This window comes from Felis catus, chromosome D2 (genome assembly GCF_018350175.1).
Source record: "Felis catus isolate Fca126 chromosome D2, F.catus_Fca126_mat1.0, whole genome shotgun sequence".
NCBI classification, from domain to species: domain Eukaryota; kingdom Metazoa; phylum Chordata; class Mammalia; order Carnivora; family Felidae; genus Felis; species Felis catus.
Window position 1 is genome coordinate 24,758,530 of NC_058378.1, and position 19,177 is coordinate 24,777,706.

General features: G+C 42.2%; 1 long non-coding RNA gene across 1 annotated transcript in view; it reads right to left on the reverse strand.

The window, feature by feature from the left end:
• LOC123380788 overlaps window positions 1-18,298 on the reverse strand; it is a 33,350-nt gene extending 15,052 nt beyond the window's left edge. The window contains exons 1-2 of the long non-coding RNA XR_006586969.1: window positions 17,715-18,298; window positions 589-747 (exon numbers count right to left, since the gene is read on the reverse strand). This is a non-coding gene — a long non-coding RNA (uncharacterized LOC123380788). The remainder of the gene's footprint in view (window positions 1-588; window positions 748-17,714) is intronic.
• Window positions 18,299-19,177: the final 879 nt, after the last annotated feature.

A 19,177-nucleotide genomic window follows, 5' to 3' on the forward strand; every position in this document is an offset into this window, starting at 1 on the left:
CTCACCGAAATCGTGAGCTGAGCTGAAGTCGGATGCCTAACTGACTGAGCCACCTAGGTGCCCCGCATGATTGCCATTTGTAAAAGCACAGTGCGTTTTTAATGCATGTGCTGTATGATGAAGTGCATACCTGATAGGAGAGGACTTCTAATTGCATAAACTGTCAAAGAGAATCCAATTCCCTTGCTTACAAATATATGTGTGTGAAGATGGGAAGTTTTTTTTTTTTCACAGATTAGCTTCCGGCTCAATCTGTTTCAAACATTATCCCCTACATCCTATGTACTTACAGAGCAGGTGCCATAGGACATGTTGATGCCATGATAAGACCCCAGGTCCGAATTTTCATGTCACAACTCTGGATGAGGGATTGGCAAAGTGGGCTGAATGAATATTCCCAGAGGTCCCGCCATACTGGTACCACTACACTGGTGTGACTGAATCCAAACTAAATGTGTTTGCAACTCAAATCCCCCGAGCTGGATCCTTAATGCAGGGAGAAATATGATGAAGTGGAGATCAGAATGAAAAGAGACAGTGGTCTTGACTGATTGCAGTGAAAGCATTTTGCAAATTGAACAAAATTACCTGATCCTGTGAACACTTGGCTAGAACTCCTTGGAGGCCCTTGGGAGGAGCAGGTGCCAGTGAGGGTCCTTGTGGCCCATGCTTCATGCACTGTGCAGCAAATTCTTTTCCGCGAGGCGATAAAGTATAAGAGGGAGAGAGTGTTTGCTGTGTCAAGCGCTGCCAAGAAGAAATAGGATGAGGACTTGAAAGAGGACTTCAACTACCTCCATTTTTACTTCAGTCTATACCTTCTAATTGGATAAGTTCTTCCTTCCAGCTTATCTCTTAACTCACATAAAAGACCTTGCAGGCACAGCATCCTCTGACAGGAACTGAATCTACTGCTTCTAGAACAGGGACTACCCTGACCGGCAAGCTCCTGCCCACCTGTGATTGACCCCAAGTCAATGATCGGCCTGACTTCCACTGCCCACCGGCACGTATTCCCTGACCTTTGTTCCACATTTTCCTTAGATAAACCTAGAAGTATTTTGGGCACTTTGGAGACAGTCTTTGAGATGCTAGTCTGCTGTCTTCCTGGGCCTCACTGAAATAAATTCCTTTCTTGTTTCCCCACCACTCATCTCTCTGCCTTTGGATTTTGTCAGCGGCGGGTGGCTGAACCCGGTCTGTGTGGGACCCCTGGAGCCAGGTGCTCTAGCACCCCTGTGCCCCGGTTATAGATGGCCCTGCAACATTTAGATTTAGCAAGTGGAGATTTCTGGTGACTTTGAGGTAGCCACTTCACTGGAAGGGGCAGCAGCCACCTTAGAATGGATTAAAGAGAGAATGGGAGGTTAGAAAAGTGAGACAAAAGACGTCTTTCAGGACTTCCTAAAGTCTTCCAAAAGTTCCAAGCCTTCCAGGATCTGTAGTTCAGTGAAAGGAAAAGAACAGTATGTGCACTATGGTACTATTGCTAGATGCTTTGGTATGTATATCTCTCCAAGTACAGGAAGCCAAGAGGATGCACAGTGGGAAGAGATGGGCATTTAAGGATGGGTGGGATTGGGTGCTGATCCAGTAGAGAGAAAGAGAATAATAATTCAAAAGACAAAGGCTAATTCTAGAAGGCGAGTGCCTGCGGTGAGAGGGAGCCGAGCCATCCAGTTCTCTTGAGGAAGTGCTGCCTGTTGGTAAGTTTGTCTTCACCAAATTAAGGGAGTCTCCACCTGCATAGTCTAAGTGTCTTAGAGTGGGGGGCGGGGCAAACTCAGAATATTTATGAAGTTTTGGAGTCTGTTTGAGGCAGGACTTTACATAGGGGCCACAGTGGGGCTTTGATTAGGATTAGATGAGAATCGTGATATGATAGTTCAGGGTCTGTGGACACAGAGAAGGAAGACAGAGAGGGTACAGCTGAAGGCAAATTAGCAGCTTTGGTTAAAGGAAGAGGTTTAAAGGAATTACTTACAACTGATTAACTCTATTTTCATTAATTTTCCTGGTAAAGTTTGAAGCAAGATCATCAGTTAAGAGTGAGGGGGTGCCAGGGATGCAGAAAGCCTGAAGAGGAGAGAAAGGGAGAAGCCATCACTTTGGAGAGTAACAAGAGAAGGTTCTACGCAAGGTAGTACCAATATAGGCGTTTGGTGTGCTCCTGGCCTCTCAGCTAAAAGGCAATCCCCTGAAAAGTTACTAATCTCCCAGAAGCAATCCACCTTTCCCCACAAAAAGCATTTTAAAACCATGGTCACTCCCAAGGCAGCTGTGCAGCTGCCCAAAGTGAAGTTCCTCAAAATGTCACTATGTCAACAAAGGTTTTTACTTCTCATTTTAGGACTAACCACCTATTAGAAGACTTTTCCAGATTAGGAGGTAGTTAACCACAAAAGTGACTTCAGGTTTCTACAACTTCAAACATGGAGAATCATCCAAAACTTTGAAATTACAATGTTTTCTGGTTTCCAGTCTTCTCAAGGTTTTAAGGATCTTAAGACCAAGGTTTTTTGTTTGTTTGTTTTGTTTTGTTTTGTTTTAATGTTTATTTTGAGAGAGAGAGAAAATACAGAATACAAACCAGGAAGGGGCAGAGAGAGAATCCCAAGCAGGCTTTGTGCTGTGAGCACAGAGCCCAACACAGGGCTCAATCTCACAGACCATGAGATTGATAAAGTTTGGGTAATGGGGGTTCGTGGAGTTCAGAGCTGATGGCCAAGAAAGAATTCTATAAGATGTCTTTGGTGCAAAAAAGTGATTTTATTAAAGCACAGGGACAGGGCCGTGGGCAGAAAGAGCTGCACTGGGATTGTTGGGGGGGGTGACTGTTTTGTTGGGTCAGGGGAGATAAAGTCAAGAGGGAGTTTCCAAAGAGACTTTCATATGCTAAAGACTTACTGGAGGCCTAGCTATTGCCAAGCTAAGGTTGTTTTTCCCTCTAGCAAAGCAGTAACATTAAGATAGTAGGGAGTTCCTGGACTTTAGGCTACAAAGAGATTGCCTTTTTCTGGTAAACTGGTGGAGACTTATCAGTTTAACCATTTCTTTTTGTTTTTGTTTTTGCCCTTTTCTGTTTTGGGGTAGCTGGGAGTGTGCAAAAAATATCACCATATACCATGGGAGATGGGGGATGGGAGGTAGTGGTGTGCTAGCTTGTGCTTTGCCCCTCACCCTGCCTCACATGCTCCCTCATCAAGATCATGACCTGAGCTGAAATCAAGAGTCAGACACTTAGCCGACTGAGCCACCCAGGCTCCCACTATGACTAAGTTTTAATCAGATGTCAATGGGCAATAAGACTTCTCCTTCCCCAGAGTCTCTACAAAGAACAGGGGAATGTCTGCTGCCATTTCCAGGTTGCTCCTCTCCTTGTGACTTGTGTAGCCTTGACACATAGCAAACATTCAATAACTAGTAGTTGCCATAGAATCCACATCATCCTTTATTTGCTTTCTAGTATCTTAGCCTAAGCAGAGAAGACAAAAGAACTCAGTGCATGGGACACACTTACACACTTGAGGCACTGGGGATTTCTAGACCTATTTGGAAAGAATTTGAGTTTCCTTAGAGATGGGGTTCAGAGAAATGCTGCTTTGGAAGGTTGGTTTTTTGTTTTTTTGTTTTTTTTTTTTGTTTGTTTGTTTGTTTTTTTTTTTGACCCCAGTTCTCACTCAAGGAGAAGCTGGTGAGAAATAGGGAACAGACATCCCAGGTAAGTCTGACAGAAAAATGCTTCATAGGTTGTGTTTATTCAATAGTGAACAAAATGAGACAATCAGTAGTTCTATAGGCTCCTTGTGTGTGTGTGTGTGTGTGTGTGTGTGTGTGTGAGAGAGAGACAGAGAGGTCCAAGCCTCACCATATTGAATGATGAAGACATGCTAAAAACTGGTATAAAATTGGGGCATAGTTTAAAGATTCACATCTAACAAACTGAACAATGTCATTCAAAAGATAACTGGAAGATTCATAAAACATATTAATTCATAGTGCACTATAAGGATGGCAACCAGGAAGGGCTACACATTTCAAATTGTGTGATAAATGCCTTCTGTTCTCAGTCTTTTCTGTATCTCTGGGGGTGGTAAGAGTAATTTCATTTGGAGACAAGTGTAAAAGTCTACATTCTGTTAAAAAAGAAACAGCAGGCCCAAAATGGAGTCACTTCTGCGGAGCTGGGTACCAGCAAACCAAGACTTAATACCTAACTTAATTGCAGTTTTAGCCTCTCCCAGGAATGGAATTTTACACCAATCAGTCTGGAATTTCCTGGTCAACACTTCTGAGTTAATCTGCAGAGTATATCTCCACCCTTTCCCCAAGGAAGGTGACCTTGCCTGAAATGATCCTTTCTTTTCTTTATGGCATTCTTGTCCCTGCCCCCTTCTGCCTATAAACACCTTCCATTCTGTATGGTTCCTCAGAGCTTCTTTCTACTTGCTAGATGGGATGCTGCTCACTTCATGAATCAACGAATAAAGCCAATTACATATTCAAATATACTGTGTTGGTTTTCGGTTTTTTAACAACTCCAAGCCTTGAATGCTAGCCCTGGGTAGCCCTGTTCTGGGGATGCCCTCGTCATTGCTTATTGCAAAGAATATATCTCCTTTAATGACTATAAAATGGAAAATAACTAAATAAAATAGCACAAAACAAAACCAAAGTTACTCATTCTGCCAGAATTACAAAACCAAATCCAAATCCATTCAGTTATTTCTGAGCATTTTGGAGTTTGCTATTACCTATTAATTTTCTTATGATTTGTGTACAAGAGGTTGTGAGACAGGGAAACTGAAGGGACCTCCATAAAAGACTTTTTTTTTTTCCAGCCTCTGTTCTTGCTAGGACCTACATCACCACCTCACACATACCTTAATGTATGCCCTCCTTGTACAGGTCAAGGAGTTAATGATTTCTTTGGAGTGTTTCAGCATAATAGGAGTGACAGAGCGAGATCCTCATGAATGCCTTCTGAGACCACTGACCCCATACACCTTGACACCAAGAACTCTGGCTCCAGGGCAAAAGTGACTTATGGAGGACACCTGAGCAATTGTCTTTGTTCTACCAGTTCCCAGATGCCTGAGAAGACACCTGCACTAGACCACAGTCCTTGATAAAATCCTCAGACCCCAAGAAAAGATAAGACTTTCTCCTTTTCTTTCTGAGTCTCCCAGACACTCTGTTTGTACCTGCTCTCTTTCTATATCTTCAGTAAACTCTGTTCTCACTTCCTCTTGGCTCATGTTTGATTTCCATCCTGCATAAAGCCAAGGACCCTCTTGTCTGGTCCTGCAAGACCCACTCTGGGTCCTTGGACCCAAGCAGCCTGCATCAGTTGGAACAAGTTAATTAGTTTTTTAAAGTCTGAAGTACAAATAAAATAATTTTTTCAATTACTTATTCACAAGTAATATTGAAAATGCAGGATGACGAATGAAGTATTCTACTCTGAGAATCTCTGGAACACACCATAAGACACCTCTAGGAGTGGATATATTCTGATTTGAGAGGTCTTGACATGAAACTGCAGGTATAGACCACTAAACACACATTTTAGTTTTCATTTAACTGTTTAGCATGTTTCAGCTGTATTGAAGTTTATTTAAGAATTTCACCTACTATCCTACACACAAAATACTAGGTGAGCCACTATAGGTGGAGGGGGGAATAATAGAGGTAATTAAGACTGACTCTAGGGTCAAGGATTTTGCACTTGAATCAAGATGATGCTTACCACCCATATAACACCATGCTCAGTCTTAAACAAATCTATAGTTCCTTTCCATTTAAAGTTAAAGAAGTATCATTCTATGAAACTTCATTCAGCTTCATTGTGTGAAGTTGAAAATGGGGAAAGACTTGAATTCCTCTTCAGGACAAGGAATGGTGCAGCAGGAAGATGAGTCTTCATACCTATTAATGTATTTGCAAGGCAATACACCTTCATCAGAACTGCTACCTGGCTGACAGTGATTGTATGATCACCTAATTTCAGAGATGGTAAAGTGGGAAAAATTACAACAGTAAGCACCCACATACCCACCACTCTGTTGAGATACAGATCAGTTCCCCATACTGTCATGGCAATATGTCAAGATAGATATGGATATAGATATCGATATAGATAAAACTTCCCACCATGTCCCTCCTTCTACCCTAGAGACAGCCATTCTCCTAAACTTTGAGTTTAACATGTTTCCTCTCCAGTTTTCCCAAATTATGTACCCGGAACAACATTGTTTGTTCTTGTTTATGACTTGATCAATAAGTAGAACTATATCAGACATGTTCTTGTTTGACTTCTTTTACTCAACCCTGGTTGAAAGTCATCCATGATAATGTGTAGGCTGCTATTCATTTTCATTGCTATATAGTGCCTCACTGCCTGCTTATTCCAATATTTCTCAATTTTTCTCAGGTCCTGCTGTAAGTCTAGCTATGACTAAAGTTGAGAAGAGTGAGGCTTATTGTGGCCAAAGCCTCATCATCATCATTATCATCATAATTTATGAGGGATTGATTGGAATGCCAAGAAAATTTAGAAGCCATTTAATATGAAAAGTTTGAAAGCTATTTAGTAGAACCAGTGAGAAATCATGAATAAAAGAAAGCATCCTTCAGAAAAATTAGAGAGGTAGAATCTTTATGATTAACTTTTGGGATCTTGGAAGTGACAAAACCAGAAGATCAAAGATGAAAGAATGTTTGGCTTATGAACTAAAACAGGAAAGCCAGAAGCTAGAAATGAAGTAGAATATCCAGGTATAGGAAATAGGTTGAGGATAATAAAGGAGTACTTTTCATTAGAACCTTTGAAAAGGTGATCATCACAATTTGAAACTGTGCACTGTGTAGGGGCGCGTAGGTGGCTCAGTTGGGTAAGCCTCTGACTTCAGCTCATGTCACGATCTCACAGTTTGTGAGTTCAAGCCCCGCATCTGGCTCTGTACTGACAGCTCAGAGCCTGGAGCCTTCTTTGGATTCTGTGTCTCCCTCTCTCTGCTCCTCCCCTGCTCATGCTCTCTCTCCCTCTCTCAGAAATAAAGAAACATTAAGAAAATTTTTTAAAAAAAATGAAATTGTGCACCGTCTAAAGGGAGTTTAGGGTAGAGGGCTCAGAACACAGTCTTGGAAAATGCCAAAGTAACGTATCACAGCAGCCTTTTCCTGTTAGAATAGGACACAACTCTCTCTTCAGAGTTTCCCTCAAGTGTTTCTGGAGTTCTTGAGAACTTCCATTTCCCCTTTTCTGGTTAGTTCTTCTTTGCTGGCTACCGCTGTGTCTTCCTTCTCCTGTGGGTGGTCCTATCACCTCTGCTAGGCAATATGCCATTTCTCTGGCTCCTGTCCCTGGTGTGGTACTCAAACTGCAACATTCAATGGCAGTGTAGACATGAATGCCTCACTGCCTATTATGGACTGAATTGTGTCCCCCTAAAATTCATATATAGAAGTCCAAGCCCTTAGTACTTCAGGATGCAACTGTATTTAGAATTATGGCCTTGAAAGAAATAATTAGGGTATAGAATGAAGTCATATAGGAGGACCCCAATGCAACATGACAGGTGTCCCTCAAAGAATAGCCTCCAGAATTTAGAGAAAATAAATTTCTGTTGTTTAAGTCACCAAGTCTGTGGTACTTTGTTATGTCAGCCCTAGCCAAATAGTACACTCCCTTTCGGAGATGGCCTGTATTAGAATGGAACCAGGCTAGCAGGCTCCCCTACTAACAGACATCACACTACACTTTGGGTCACTTCTCCCCACAGACAGAGGCTTGTTACTCCTAGGTCAAATGTGTCATGCTGGATTCTCAGGAGACACATAATATCTCATACATAGACACAGCTGGTGGGTTTGTCCTATAAGATCTTCAGACTTGCGTGGGCATGTCTAAATTTAAATAGTAGACTTGGGGCACCTGGGTGGCTCAGTTGGTTAAGTGTCCGACTTTGGCTCAGGTCATGATTTGTGAGTTTGAGCCCCACATCTGGCTCTCTGTTCTCAAGCACAGAGCCCGCTTCAGATCCTCTGTTCCCTTCTCTCTCTGCCCCTCCCCTGCTCACATACTCTCTCTCAAAAATAAATAAACATTTAAAAAATAAATAAACAGTAGACTCCAACTGTTTGGGTGGGTAACATTTATTGGGTGGGTAAAGGAGCTTGTGATAGGAAGAAGCAATTAGAAACAGGAGAAACAGAAAGAAGCAACAAACACTGAGTGTTAATACGTATTGTTAACCACACAAGAACATTTACATGTTATTCTATTAATTAATTTATTCATTCAAAAATATTTATTATGTGCCTATGATATGCTAGCTATTATGTGAGGAGCTAGGCTACAAGGCAAACAATAAAAGAGAAATCCCTGCCCTGGGGTGGGGGTGGGGGAGCGGGTAGCTTCCAGTCTAAAAGGAGATACAGAGATGTGGAAAACAAAGATAATTACAATGTCACATGATGAAGATTCTGATGGAAGAATGATAGCATCCATGAGAAGACAGAGGAAGGATTATGTATTAGTCTGCTAAGGCTGTCAGAGCAAAACACCACAGACGAAGTAGCTTATACAACAGAAATTTATTTTCTCAGTTCTGGGGGCTAAAAGCCCAGGATCAAGTTTGGCAGAATCGGTTTCTCTTAAGGTCTCTATCTCCTTGGCTTATAGATGGCTACCTTCTCACTGTGTCCTCACAATGGGCTTTTCCCTGGTGTCTCTTCTTCTTAGGAGGATCCTAGTCTTACAGGATTAGGATCCCACTCTTATGACCTCGTTTAACCTTCATTCCCTCCTTCACGACCCTCTCCCACAGAGAGTTACATTGAGGGTTGGGGCTCCAACATATTAATTTTGGAATAACACAGTTCTGTCCAAAACAGATTAATTTTTCTGAAGCAAATCTCATTCAAAGTAAAATCTTAAGTTTGCATGAAAATGATCCCAGGTAAAAGTGTGGGAGAAGCATGCTTCAAACTACAGATAAAGCATAGTCAAAGACCAGGGCGAGGGAGGTGCTTTGGTGGCTCAGTCGGTTAGTGTCTCACTTCGACTTGGGTCATGATCTCACAGTTCGTGGGTTCAAGCCCTGCACTGAGCTCTGGGTTGACAGCGTGGAGCCTGCTTGGGATTCTATCTCCCTCTCTCTGCACCTCCTCTGCTCACTCATGCTCTCTTTCTCTCAAAATAAATAAACATCTTTTTTAAAAGCATTTAGGGGTGCCTGGTTGGCTCAGCCAGTTAGGCGTCTGACTTCGGCCCAGGTCATGATCTCATGGTTTGTGGATTCGAGCCCTGCGTCAGGCTCTGTGCTGACAGCTCAGAGCCTGGAGCCTGCTTTGGATTCTGTGTCTCCCCCTCTCTCTTTCTGCCTCTCCCCTGCTCATGCTCTATCTCTGCCTCTCAAAAATAAATAAACATTAAAAAAAATCTTTAAAACAAGAGCAGTTAAATTGGCAACATTGTGAAGAATTTAAAAAAAAAGTAGATCAGGGCACAAGAAAGGATATGGCAAGGTAGGGAACTAAAGGTAGTTTCCCCATTAATCTAGAGAGAGATAAGCAGACAACTTGGGAAGACCTTGAACATCATGATAGAACTGGGGCTTTATCTTAGGGCAGTAAGAAGGCAATAGCTGTAAGCAGGAGAGTGCCATAATCAAATTTGCACTGATCGCTTTGGCTTTAGCACGGACAGTAAACTGAAAAGTGGCAGCACTGGAGACAGGAAGACAACCTAGAAGTCTCTTATAATGAGATAGGCAAGCTGGTAGTGGGAATGGAGAGAAATATGCAGAATTGAGAACCCCTCATGATGTAGAATTGACAGGACTTGCTAATGGACCGGGAAAGGAGGACTAAATGGAGGATGGTGCTGGGTTTCTGAGTTGGGCAAATGGGTGGGAAGCTGGTGCCACGCCCTGAGATAAGGAACAAAGAAACACGTGGTCAGGGGCAGGGAGGATGGTGAGCTCAGTCTTCAATATATTGAGTTTTAGATGTAGGAGTCATACAAGTAAGGATGTTCACAGCCTTATCAGCTAGTTATTTCAGCCCCTGGTGTAGAGATGAGATTAAAAAAACAAAACTGGAATTTCAAGAGGTTGAATTAAGAAGTTGAATGAAGTGGAATCAACACATGTTTATCTGACTCCAAGGGCTATGCTTTTTCTACAATAGCCCACAAAATTTTATCCAAAGATCTAGGGTGGCTGAGTGGCTCAGTCAATTGAGCATCTGACTCTTGATTCCAGCTCAGGTCTCATGATCCCAGGGTCCTGGGATCAAGCCCCAAGTCAGGCTCTGCACTAAGCGTGGAGCCTGCTTAAGATTCTCTCTCTCCCTCTGCCCTTCTCCCCCAATCACATGCATGCTCTCTCTAAAATCAAAAATAGAAAAATAAGAGTCAAATATACTTCAGAATTCAGAATTTTCGGAATTTTCAAAAGTTCATATGGTGCTTATACTGCATATTACAGAGACTGGGGCAGTATCTCATAATAAATATTTGCATTAACAAATCCTCAATGAATCATGTAAACATGAGTAGGATAAAGAAGGACTAAATAGTCTCATGATAGGTCAGAATGGATTTTGCCACCAAATAATTAATATAAAAACTTTCTGTTTTCAGGGAGTACTGGATTTTGGAATTGTGGCTAAAGGTGTACTTTCCAGGGTAATGCAAAGTCATGGAAGTCAATGAAACAGAGTTTCCAGAAGAAAGTGGTGGCTAGTGATATCAAATGTTACTGAGAGGTGAAGGGGCATAAATTGAAGAAAAGTCATTAGATGTGGTGATCAAAAAATTAACAGAGATGTCAGGAGAATATCCCTTACCAGGATAAAGTAATGGGAGCACAAATCAACTTTGAAAGAGGTAAACAGTAAGAAAAACTACACATCAACAGATGGTTAAAATGATAAAGACAAAAAAAAAATGTATTGACAGCAATTTAAAGCAAATGGCATTTTCATTCACTGCCAGTGTTAGTGTAAATTGGCGTAAGCATTTTGGAAAACCGACTTTATCTACTAAAACTGAACATACACATACCTGTTATGCCCAGAATTCATGATCCCCAAAGACCACTAGGGAGCTGAGTCCGATGCAAAAGCAAAGGGCCTTTATTCAAGCTAGCTCGAGCTCAACCCCCTACTTGCACCGACGCAGCGGTGAGATGGGGTGAGATGGGGTGAGATGGGGTGAGATGGGGTGAGATGGGGTGAGATGGGGTGAGATGGGGTGAGATGGGGTGAGATGGGGTGAGATGGGGTGAGGGTTTCAAAAGCACAAAGGTTTTATAGGGATCATGGCCTTAGCCGATTGGCTGGGGAAGGGTCATGGCCTCAGCCGATTGGCTGTGGAAGGATAGCACAATGGCTGCCAAGGTGTGGTCCCAGATCAGCAATTATCAGCTTCACCTGGAACTTGTTAAAAATGCAAATGTTGGGCCTGGTGGTCACAGACCTACTGAATCAGAAACTCTGGGGGTAGGGTTCAGCAATCTGTGTTTGAACAAGTCTTCCAGGAGATTCTGATGCACCTGAAGTTTAAGAACCACTGTGTCTGAGGATCTCTAACATGTTTGGCCTCGGTGTATACAGAACATTTCTCACTGGTCACCTATTAACCATTGGCTGTCAGCCTTGCTGTGCTATATAAATACCTAGCACCAAACACCATCCCCAGAGACTCTGATTAATTGGTTTGGGTAGGGGTAAAATGCTCCCAGGTCATTCTAAGCCTGGACAGGGTTGAGGGCTCCTGCCTCTGGCCCCTACCTGAGAGAAGCCCTCCTTCTTCTACTCACACTTTCCATGCCTCTCACACTCCCCTTCCTCCCACCTCAGACTTAGGAAGAATGCATCAATCGGTAGCCTGCTTTCTTAGAAAACATAAGTTACTCAAGGGGAGGATGCGTGGTCTGAGGTTTGAGCAGGAACTTCTTTCTGTGGCCATGTTGGGGACATAGTCACTAGTCAGCCGGCCTAGGTCTGCTCTTTCATACCCAGCAATCCTAGCCCTACGTATATCCTCAGCAGAAATGCATGCATATGTGCTCCAAAATATATGGACAAGAATGTTCATATTAGCTTTGTTTTGTAGTAATGGTGGGTTCATGGGTGTTTATTATATTCCAAATACATCAGTTACAAATAAATAAAAAAGTGCCAAGCATGGATTACTAATGATGTATGGTGATGAACTAAGGATTAAAATTAATTCAAATCTTCACTGAGGTCCACAAGAAAAGGGAGAGGTGTAAGTTGTTAATGAGAATGGTCCCTGAGGAGGCACTACTCCTTCCAAACATGCTGATGATAAAAGCAAGGGAAGAGGTAACAGGTTGAGAGTCAATCATGAGATGAAAACCACGTGACTGCACGTGTAGTGGAGAGAGAGCTTGGGCCCCTGTTATAGATCTTCTATGCCAAGCCTAGACTGCTCTTCTCTCGAGTTCTTTTACAGACTTCTATCTTACTTAAGTCATTTTTATTCTGGGACTTTGTATTATATGCAGGAAAATGCAATTCATAACTAATAAGTTCTATTAAATTCTCCATTTGATTTGGTCTAGTCAAGGCTGGTTTCTGCTATTTGCAACAAAAAGAGTAACAATTAAAATAGGTGGCACAAGATTCATGGTCATAAAATCAAAATTTGATGTTCTTTATATTACTTACTTTAAGGCTTCTTATAAGTGAATATATGAAGAAAGTACATTTAATATACATCTCTAGGGGTGCCTAGCTGGCTCAGTCAGTAGTGTGCAACTCTTCATCTCAGGGTTGTGAGTTCAAGCCCCACGTTGGATGTGGAGTCTATTTAAAAAAAATATATATATATATACACACACACACACACACACACACAATGGTTTTATTTATTTTTTTATGTTTATTTCTGAGACAGAGAGACAGAGCATGAGTGGGGGAGAGGCAGAGAGAGAGAGGGAGACACAATCAGAAGCAGGCTCCAGGCTCTGAGCTGTCAGCATAGAGCCCAAAGCGGGGCTTGAACTCACAAACCATGAGATCATGACCTGAGCCAAAGTCGGTCGCACAACCAACTGAGCCACCCCGGCACCCCCACAATGATTTTAGAAAGTGTAATCAATGATTAAAAACAGAGTAGGAGATAGGGGTGCCGGGGTGGCTCAGTTGGTTAAGCATTCAGCTTTGGCTCAGGTTATGATCTCACGGTCCATGGGTTTGAGCCCAATGTCAGGCTCTGTGCTGACATCTCAGAGCCTGGAGCCTGCTTCAGATCCTGTGTCTCCCTCTCTCTCTGCCCCTTCACCACTCACACTCTGTCTCTCTCTGTCTCTCAAAAATGAATAAATGTTAAAAAAAATTTTTTTAATAAAAAAAAATAAAACAGAGTAGGAGAGTGGACAACTGGCCAAGACTCTCAAAAAGTAAATGTCACACACAAAAAAAGTCAGGATTTATCTAGATCAAAAGGAAATTAAGAGAATTAAGAGACATAACTATTATATGCAAGATGTGGACTTTGATGGGATCTTGACCTGCTATAATTCTGGCATTTTGTGGGCAGTTGGGGAAATCTGACTATGGTATAGGTTGATGTTAAGGAATTGATGTTAATTTTGTTATGTACAACTAAAGTATTATAGAATAAAGTAGGGAAAATGCTCTTATTTTTTAGAGATGAATACTAAAGTAATTAGAGGAAAGTAAAATATTATTTATAATTTACTTAAAAATTTTTAGCTAACAATAGATGGAGAAAATATGGTAAAATGTTAACTACCAAATACAGAGTTTGTATATACTGGTGTTCGTGATACTATTATATTTGAAAATTTTCATATGTGATACAAAAAGTGCATCTATGCAAAAAAAGCTTTGTTTATACAATTACAAAATGTATTTCCTATGTAAGTACCGTGCACTGTGCGCTGATTGAGCCACTGGATCTCCTCAAATATACTTCCTATAAAACACAGACAATAATTACGATTTAATCGATACTTACTCTGTCATAATTGAAGAATTTAAGAGAGTTCTGTAAATTATTTCACCACTGTAACCAAAAATTCTCCAATTGGTTTATTTCCCCGATTATTTTTCTCCCTTCCCCCAACACCCAAACTGGAAAAGAATAGTGTGATGAACATGGCAGTCAAGCCATGGAAGTCAATCAGAGTCCCTCAGGTTTTAGAACTGGTGAGAGAGAATTCGGCACGGAATAACCTAAGTGTCTGGTCAAGGCTGAAGACTGGCCAGCCTCCAGGTATGCTATGAAAATTCTCTGGCCGTAGTCCCAAGGTCCTAACATCTGAGGTTTACCATTCTCCCCACAGTTGCTTCTGGACTGAATGTCAACAGCATATGATGTAAACATGTCAGGATAGAAAGTACAATGTATTTGTCATACTTTCCTCCCTCCCCCTTCCTCCTTCTCCTCCTCCTCCCTTCCTCTTCTCTCTCTCTCTGTTTCTCTCTTTCTTTCCCTTTCTTCCTGTCTTCTTCTGTCTTCCTCTTCCTCCTCTTTTCTCTTTCTCTCCCCCCCGCCCCCCCATCCTCTCCCTCTCTCCACCCCCCATCTCCCCTGCCTTCTTACTGTTTGTTTGTTTTAGAATCATTTGCTACAGGATTCTAAGAGGGTTTTCCAGTTCCCTGAAGGGTGGGGAAAGTACAATGACTTGTGGAAAGACCATCTCAGAAGTAAAGAGTACAGTGAAAGTGAGAGGTAAAATATTCAATTAGTGGTAAAATTCTTATTTTGTCTGTACCACTTTGCTATGACCCCTTCCTTCCCTGAAGCCCTTACATGTCTTCTCAGAACTGTCAATCAAAGGTCTCCTGTACTAGTGCTGCTTAGGTAGAATGGCAGCAGGAAGCATGGACACAGAGGCACTAAATAGGTTAACAATGGACTTGAGAATTTTGACAACCTTGGAAAATACTTTTTAAAAGGAAGCTGGAGGCAAATCTTTCCTAGAAACTTAAGGAAGAAAATTCTGCCTTATGACTTCAATCATTTCTTCTCTACCATTCAGTTTCTAAGTCTCCCCTCATCTATATTTATTTAAGAGTAACCAAACCTTATCATCTTCCAATATCTCATGATTCCCTTAATCCCTTCTCAATGTGTGACCCCTCCGTTTGAAACAAAGTCCACATGAATCAGCACTTTGCCACAAAGGGTCAGAGCAAGAGGTAGAAATGGAAGTTTGAGGTCGGTGTAATTGGGGGTGGTGACTATAATGGTTGAAGAGGATTTGATTATACAAGTCTCAGTGTTCTGAAGTGCTTATAAAAAACATATAGGGGGGAGTGCCTAGCTGGCTCAGTCTGTAAAGCATGCAAATCTTAATCTCCAGGTTGCAAGTTCAAGTCCAACATTGGGTGTAGAGACTACATTAAAAACAAATTAAAAATCATGTGTGTATATACACACACACACATATACACACACACACATGCACATATATATACATATATATATGAAAAGGGTTTCCTTCATGCCACCACAAATAAACACAGAAGTTATTTTTTCTATATGGAAACAAAGGGGCCCTGCTGGTGCACCAGCAGATACACAGTCCAAGGACATTTTGGGATTCTGGAGAGTTCGCTTCTGCTCCCTTGTTTGACAAACACTAACCTAATACAAAGTTGGTTGAATCATTGCCTTTCTGCCTTTATTTGACTGACTTTTCCCAGGTGTCAGCTTACTGGGTAAGAAACCTGCCCTGAAATTCTACTTTCCTTGGCCTCTCCTCTGTTGAACTTTGTTGAATAGAATGCCTGACTCCTGCCTAACTTGGCTCTCTTCATCCTGGCTCACGCTGAAGCAACTGGACAGCTTGGCTCAGAGTCCGAGGAGTTAGAGCCTGCCACTTCACAGCTACCCTCCCCCTCCCTCACAGAGCCTGTTCCTGCCCAGTCTGGTTTGTGAATAGTTCTTGGCAAATACCCTGGAGGAGGACAGAGCCACTAACAATAGAAACTCCCTTTTTAGCTTGACTGGCTGGGTACTCAGGACTGTGAATTTAGGAAAACCCAAAATAACCTGTGTAATTACAGTGGGTTACCCTAACGGTCTATTTCTGCTATTACCAACATTCAATGTCAATCCAGTAGATATTCAGCGGCTTGTAGCGGAAAGAGTACTGGGCTTAAAGCCAGACAGACCCAGATTTCAGACCTAGTTCGGCTACTTAGCAATTTTATGACATTGGGCAAGTCACTAATTTGAGCCTGTTGGAATTGAATGAGCAACTGTACATGTAAGTGCTTGGAACCCTGCAAAGTGTTCTACAAAGTTAAACCCATTGCTTTTGAGAAATGGGGATAAAAAGGTTTCAGGAAAAAGAAGAAATTTAAATCTTCAAGAAGCACTTGAACCAACTTGAAGCAAGATAGTGTTTACCCTCTGTTCAACATCAAGCTCAGTCTTAAAAACAGACATCTAAAACTATGGTTAGTTTTCATTTAAAGTTGAAGGCAGTCCTACTTTTGTTCACGATGAATCTGGAAAGGGGAAGAATTTGGTGGCTCCTTTGAAATCAAGGAATGACGAAGCAGGAAGGTAAGTCCTCATACCAAGCAATACAGGAAAGAGGGTTATCCACTTACATGCTAACTGTTCCAGCCAAGTGGTTTTCTCTGAAATTTAGCCATTGTTTTCATTACTTAAATTTTGATTTTATGTATAGTGAAAGAGGTTGGTACTTCAGACTAAGACATATTTTTGTCCCATATCACTCTTGTTCATACATAAAAAGGTAAACATAAATGAAAGAAATTTGGTTAAAAGTTTTCTTTTCTCCTCTTTTTTAAGTAGGTTCCGTGCCCAGTGTGGGGCTTGAACTCACGACCCTAAGATCAAGAGTGGCATGCCTCTGGTTAAAGGTTTTCTTTAAAAACATTTTTTTTTTTTACATTTATTTATTTTTGAGAGACAGATCACAAGTGAGGGAGGGGCAGAGACAGAATGAATCCAAAGAGAGAGACACACAAAATCCAAAGCAGACTCTCTGAGCTGTCAGCACAGAACTGTGAGATAATGACCTGAGCTGAAGTCAGACACCCAACCGACTGAGCCACCCAGGTGCCCCTCTGGTTAAAGGTTTTCTAAGGCAATGCAACTTCATCACAACTGCCACCTGGCTGTCAGTGATTATAAGATCGCTTTATATGTCCTCAGACATAGGAAAATAGGGAAATTACAACAGTAAGCACCCATCTACCTGCCGCCCTGCTTGGATACAGAACAATTCCCCATCTAGTTGGGACTTGCCATCACGTCTGGAAGTACCTTTCAAGGACGTGTGAGAAGCACCTGCCACAACCACTTAAATACCCATTGAGGGCATGTCAGTGGTTCTGCCATAACCATGCTGGCTCCTCACCCTCCTGGGCCCTTGCTGGCTGCTCCTGACATTGCTGTGTTGATCTGTCCTCGGCCTGCAGACTTGGTTGCTGCCTTGCGCCCAGCACTGTTGCTGCTGCCCCTGCTGCTACCCTTGTTATTGCCCCTTTGGTGGCCCTGTAGGTTTCCTGACTACAGAAGAGACTGTGCTTTGGGTGGATTCACTGGGCAGTCTATAAACGAAGCAGGTGTGGGAGGCATATTGGACTCCCTTTTCCACGGTACAATCAGAGGGCCCCCCCCCCCCCCGCCCCAGCACCTCAAGGACCATGTGAAGCTTCCTGATACTAACCTTATCCTGATGCCCTTTTCCATGGAGTTCCTGTGCTGAGCAGAAACAACAAAGGTAGAGAAGATGGAGCAGGAGACCAGAAGTGTCTGCTCTCCTCTCCTCCTGTAAATGAGCACACCAAAGGCTTATAACTACACAAACTTTTGAGGTTATCAATCGAAGCTCCTACTCGATGCAGGAATGCCCTCTACAGAATCTCTGTCAAATGATCCTTCTATATTTACTTGAACTGTTCCCAAACTAGGGAAAGCATTATTACAAAGCCCCAGTGAACGTCCTCACATACCTTTATTTTCTATAATTGTGCTAGTATTTCTATAGGAATTGCTGAATCAAGGGTATGCACATATTACATTTTGATAGCAGGGAACAGATTGTGCATGTGTTCACACATAGGTGTTATAGTGATTTATACAAACTTAGGGCATGGCAGTCACAGGAAGACAGATTACAGTTCAAACAAAGGAAGAATTCTCTAATCATTAAAAACACAGCACAACAGGTGTGCCTGGGTGGCTCAGCTGGTTAAGCTTCTGACTTCAGCTCAGGTATGATCTCAGTTTGTGAGTTAGAGCCCCACATTGGGCTTTCTGATGTCAGCATAGAGCCCACTTCAAATCCTCTGTCCTCCTCTCTCTCCTCCCCCTACTCATGTGTGTGCATGCTCTCTCTCTTAAAAATAAATAAACATTAAAACAAAAGATTTAAAAAAAACCCATCTGCTTTGATTGGAGTAGTAAGCATTCAAGAAGAGACTGAACTATCATGATGCTATAGATGGGTATGAGATTAGAGCAGGTAATATATAAGGAATATCTGAAATTGAGTCTTGTGGTAAATTCTGGAACCTCTCCAATGTGGCAAGTCTGTCACTGGTGGGCCATTTAGGAATGGATTCTTTAACATGAGATATATTTTCCAGGTGAGCCACAGAAAGCAGAAAGCTTTTCAGCTTTTAAATGTTCTTCCAAAAGCCTCTGGCCCCATTTTGCGAGTTGCAGCAGAGACCTAGTGTGAGCTCTTCTCATCTGACTCAGTAATAGTTCCCAGCCAGAAGCCAGCTATGTTCCCAGCCAGAAGAGCCTGAGGATTTCTATAACCCTCCACTGATGGTCTCAGGAGATAAATGGGCTTTTCCCAAAAGGCAAAGAAGTTGTCCACGTGTCTGAAGGAATACATACCTCCAAGTAGTGAAAACAGCCATTGCAAGCTTCAAGTGCAGCTGCTGTTTCCCAAATTTCAAAGGAATCAGCTGGGATAGCTCTAAAGTCTTTGCAGGCCTGTGACCTTTTCCTTTGATGACATGGCCATGCCCCCAATGCTCTTCATAGCCTATGACTGGTCAGGTCAACAGCATGACAGCAAGTGGCAGAGAACAGGGCTGGTGGATACAATGTCTGTCTCACCACTTGGCTGTGTATATCCATCATGTCCTCTCTTTTGCTGATCTGAAGTTTCTCTCA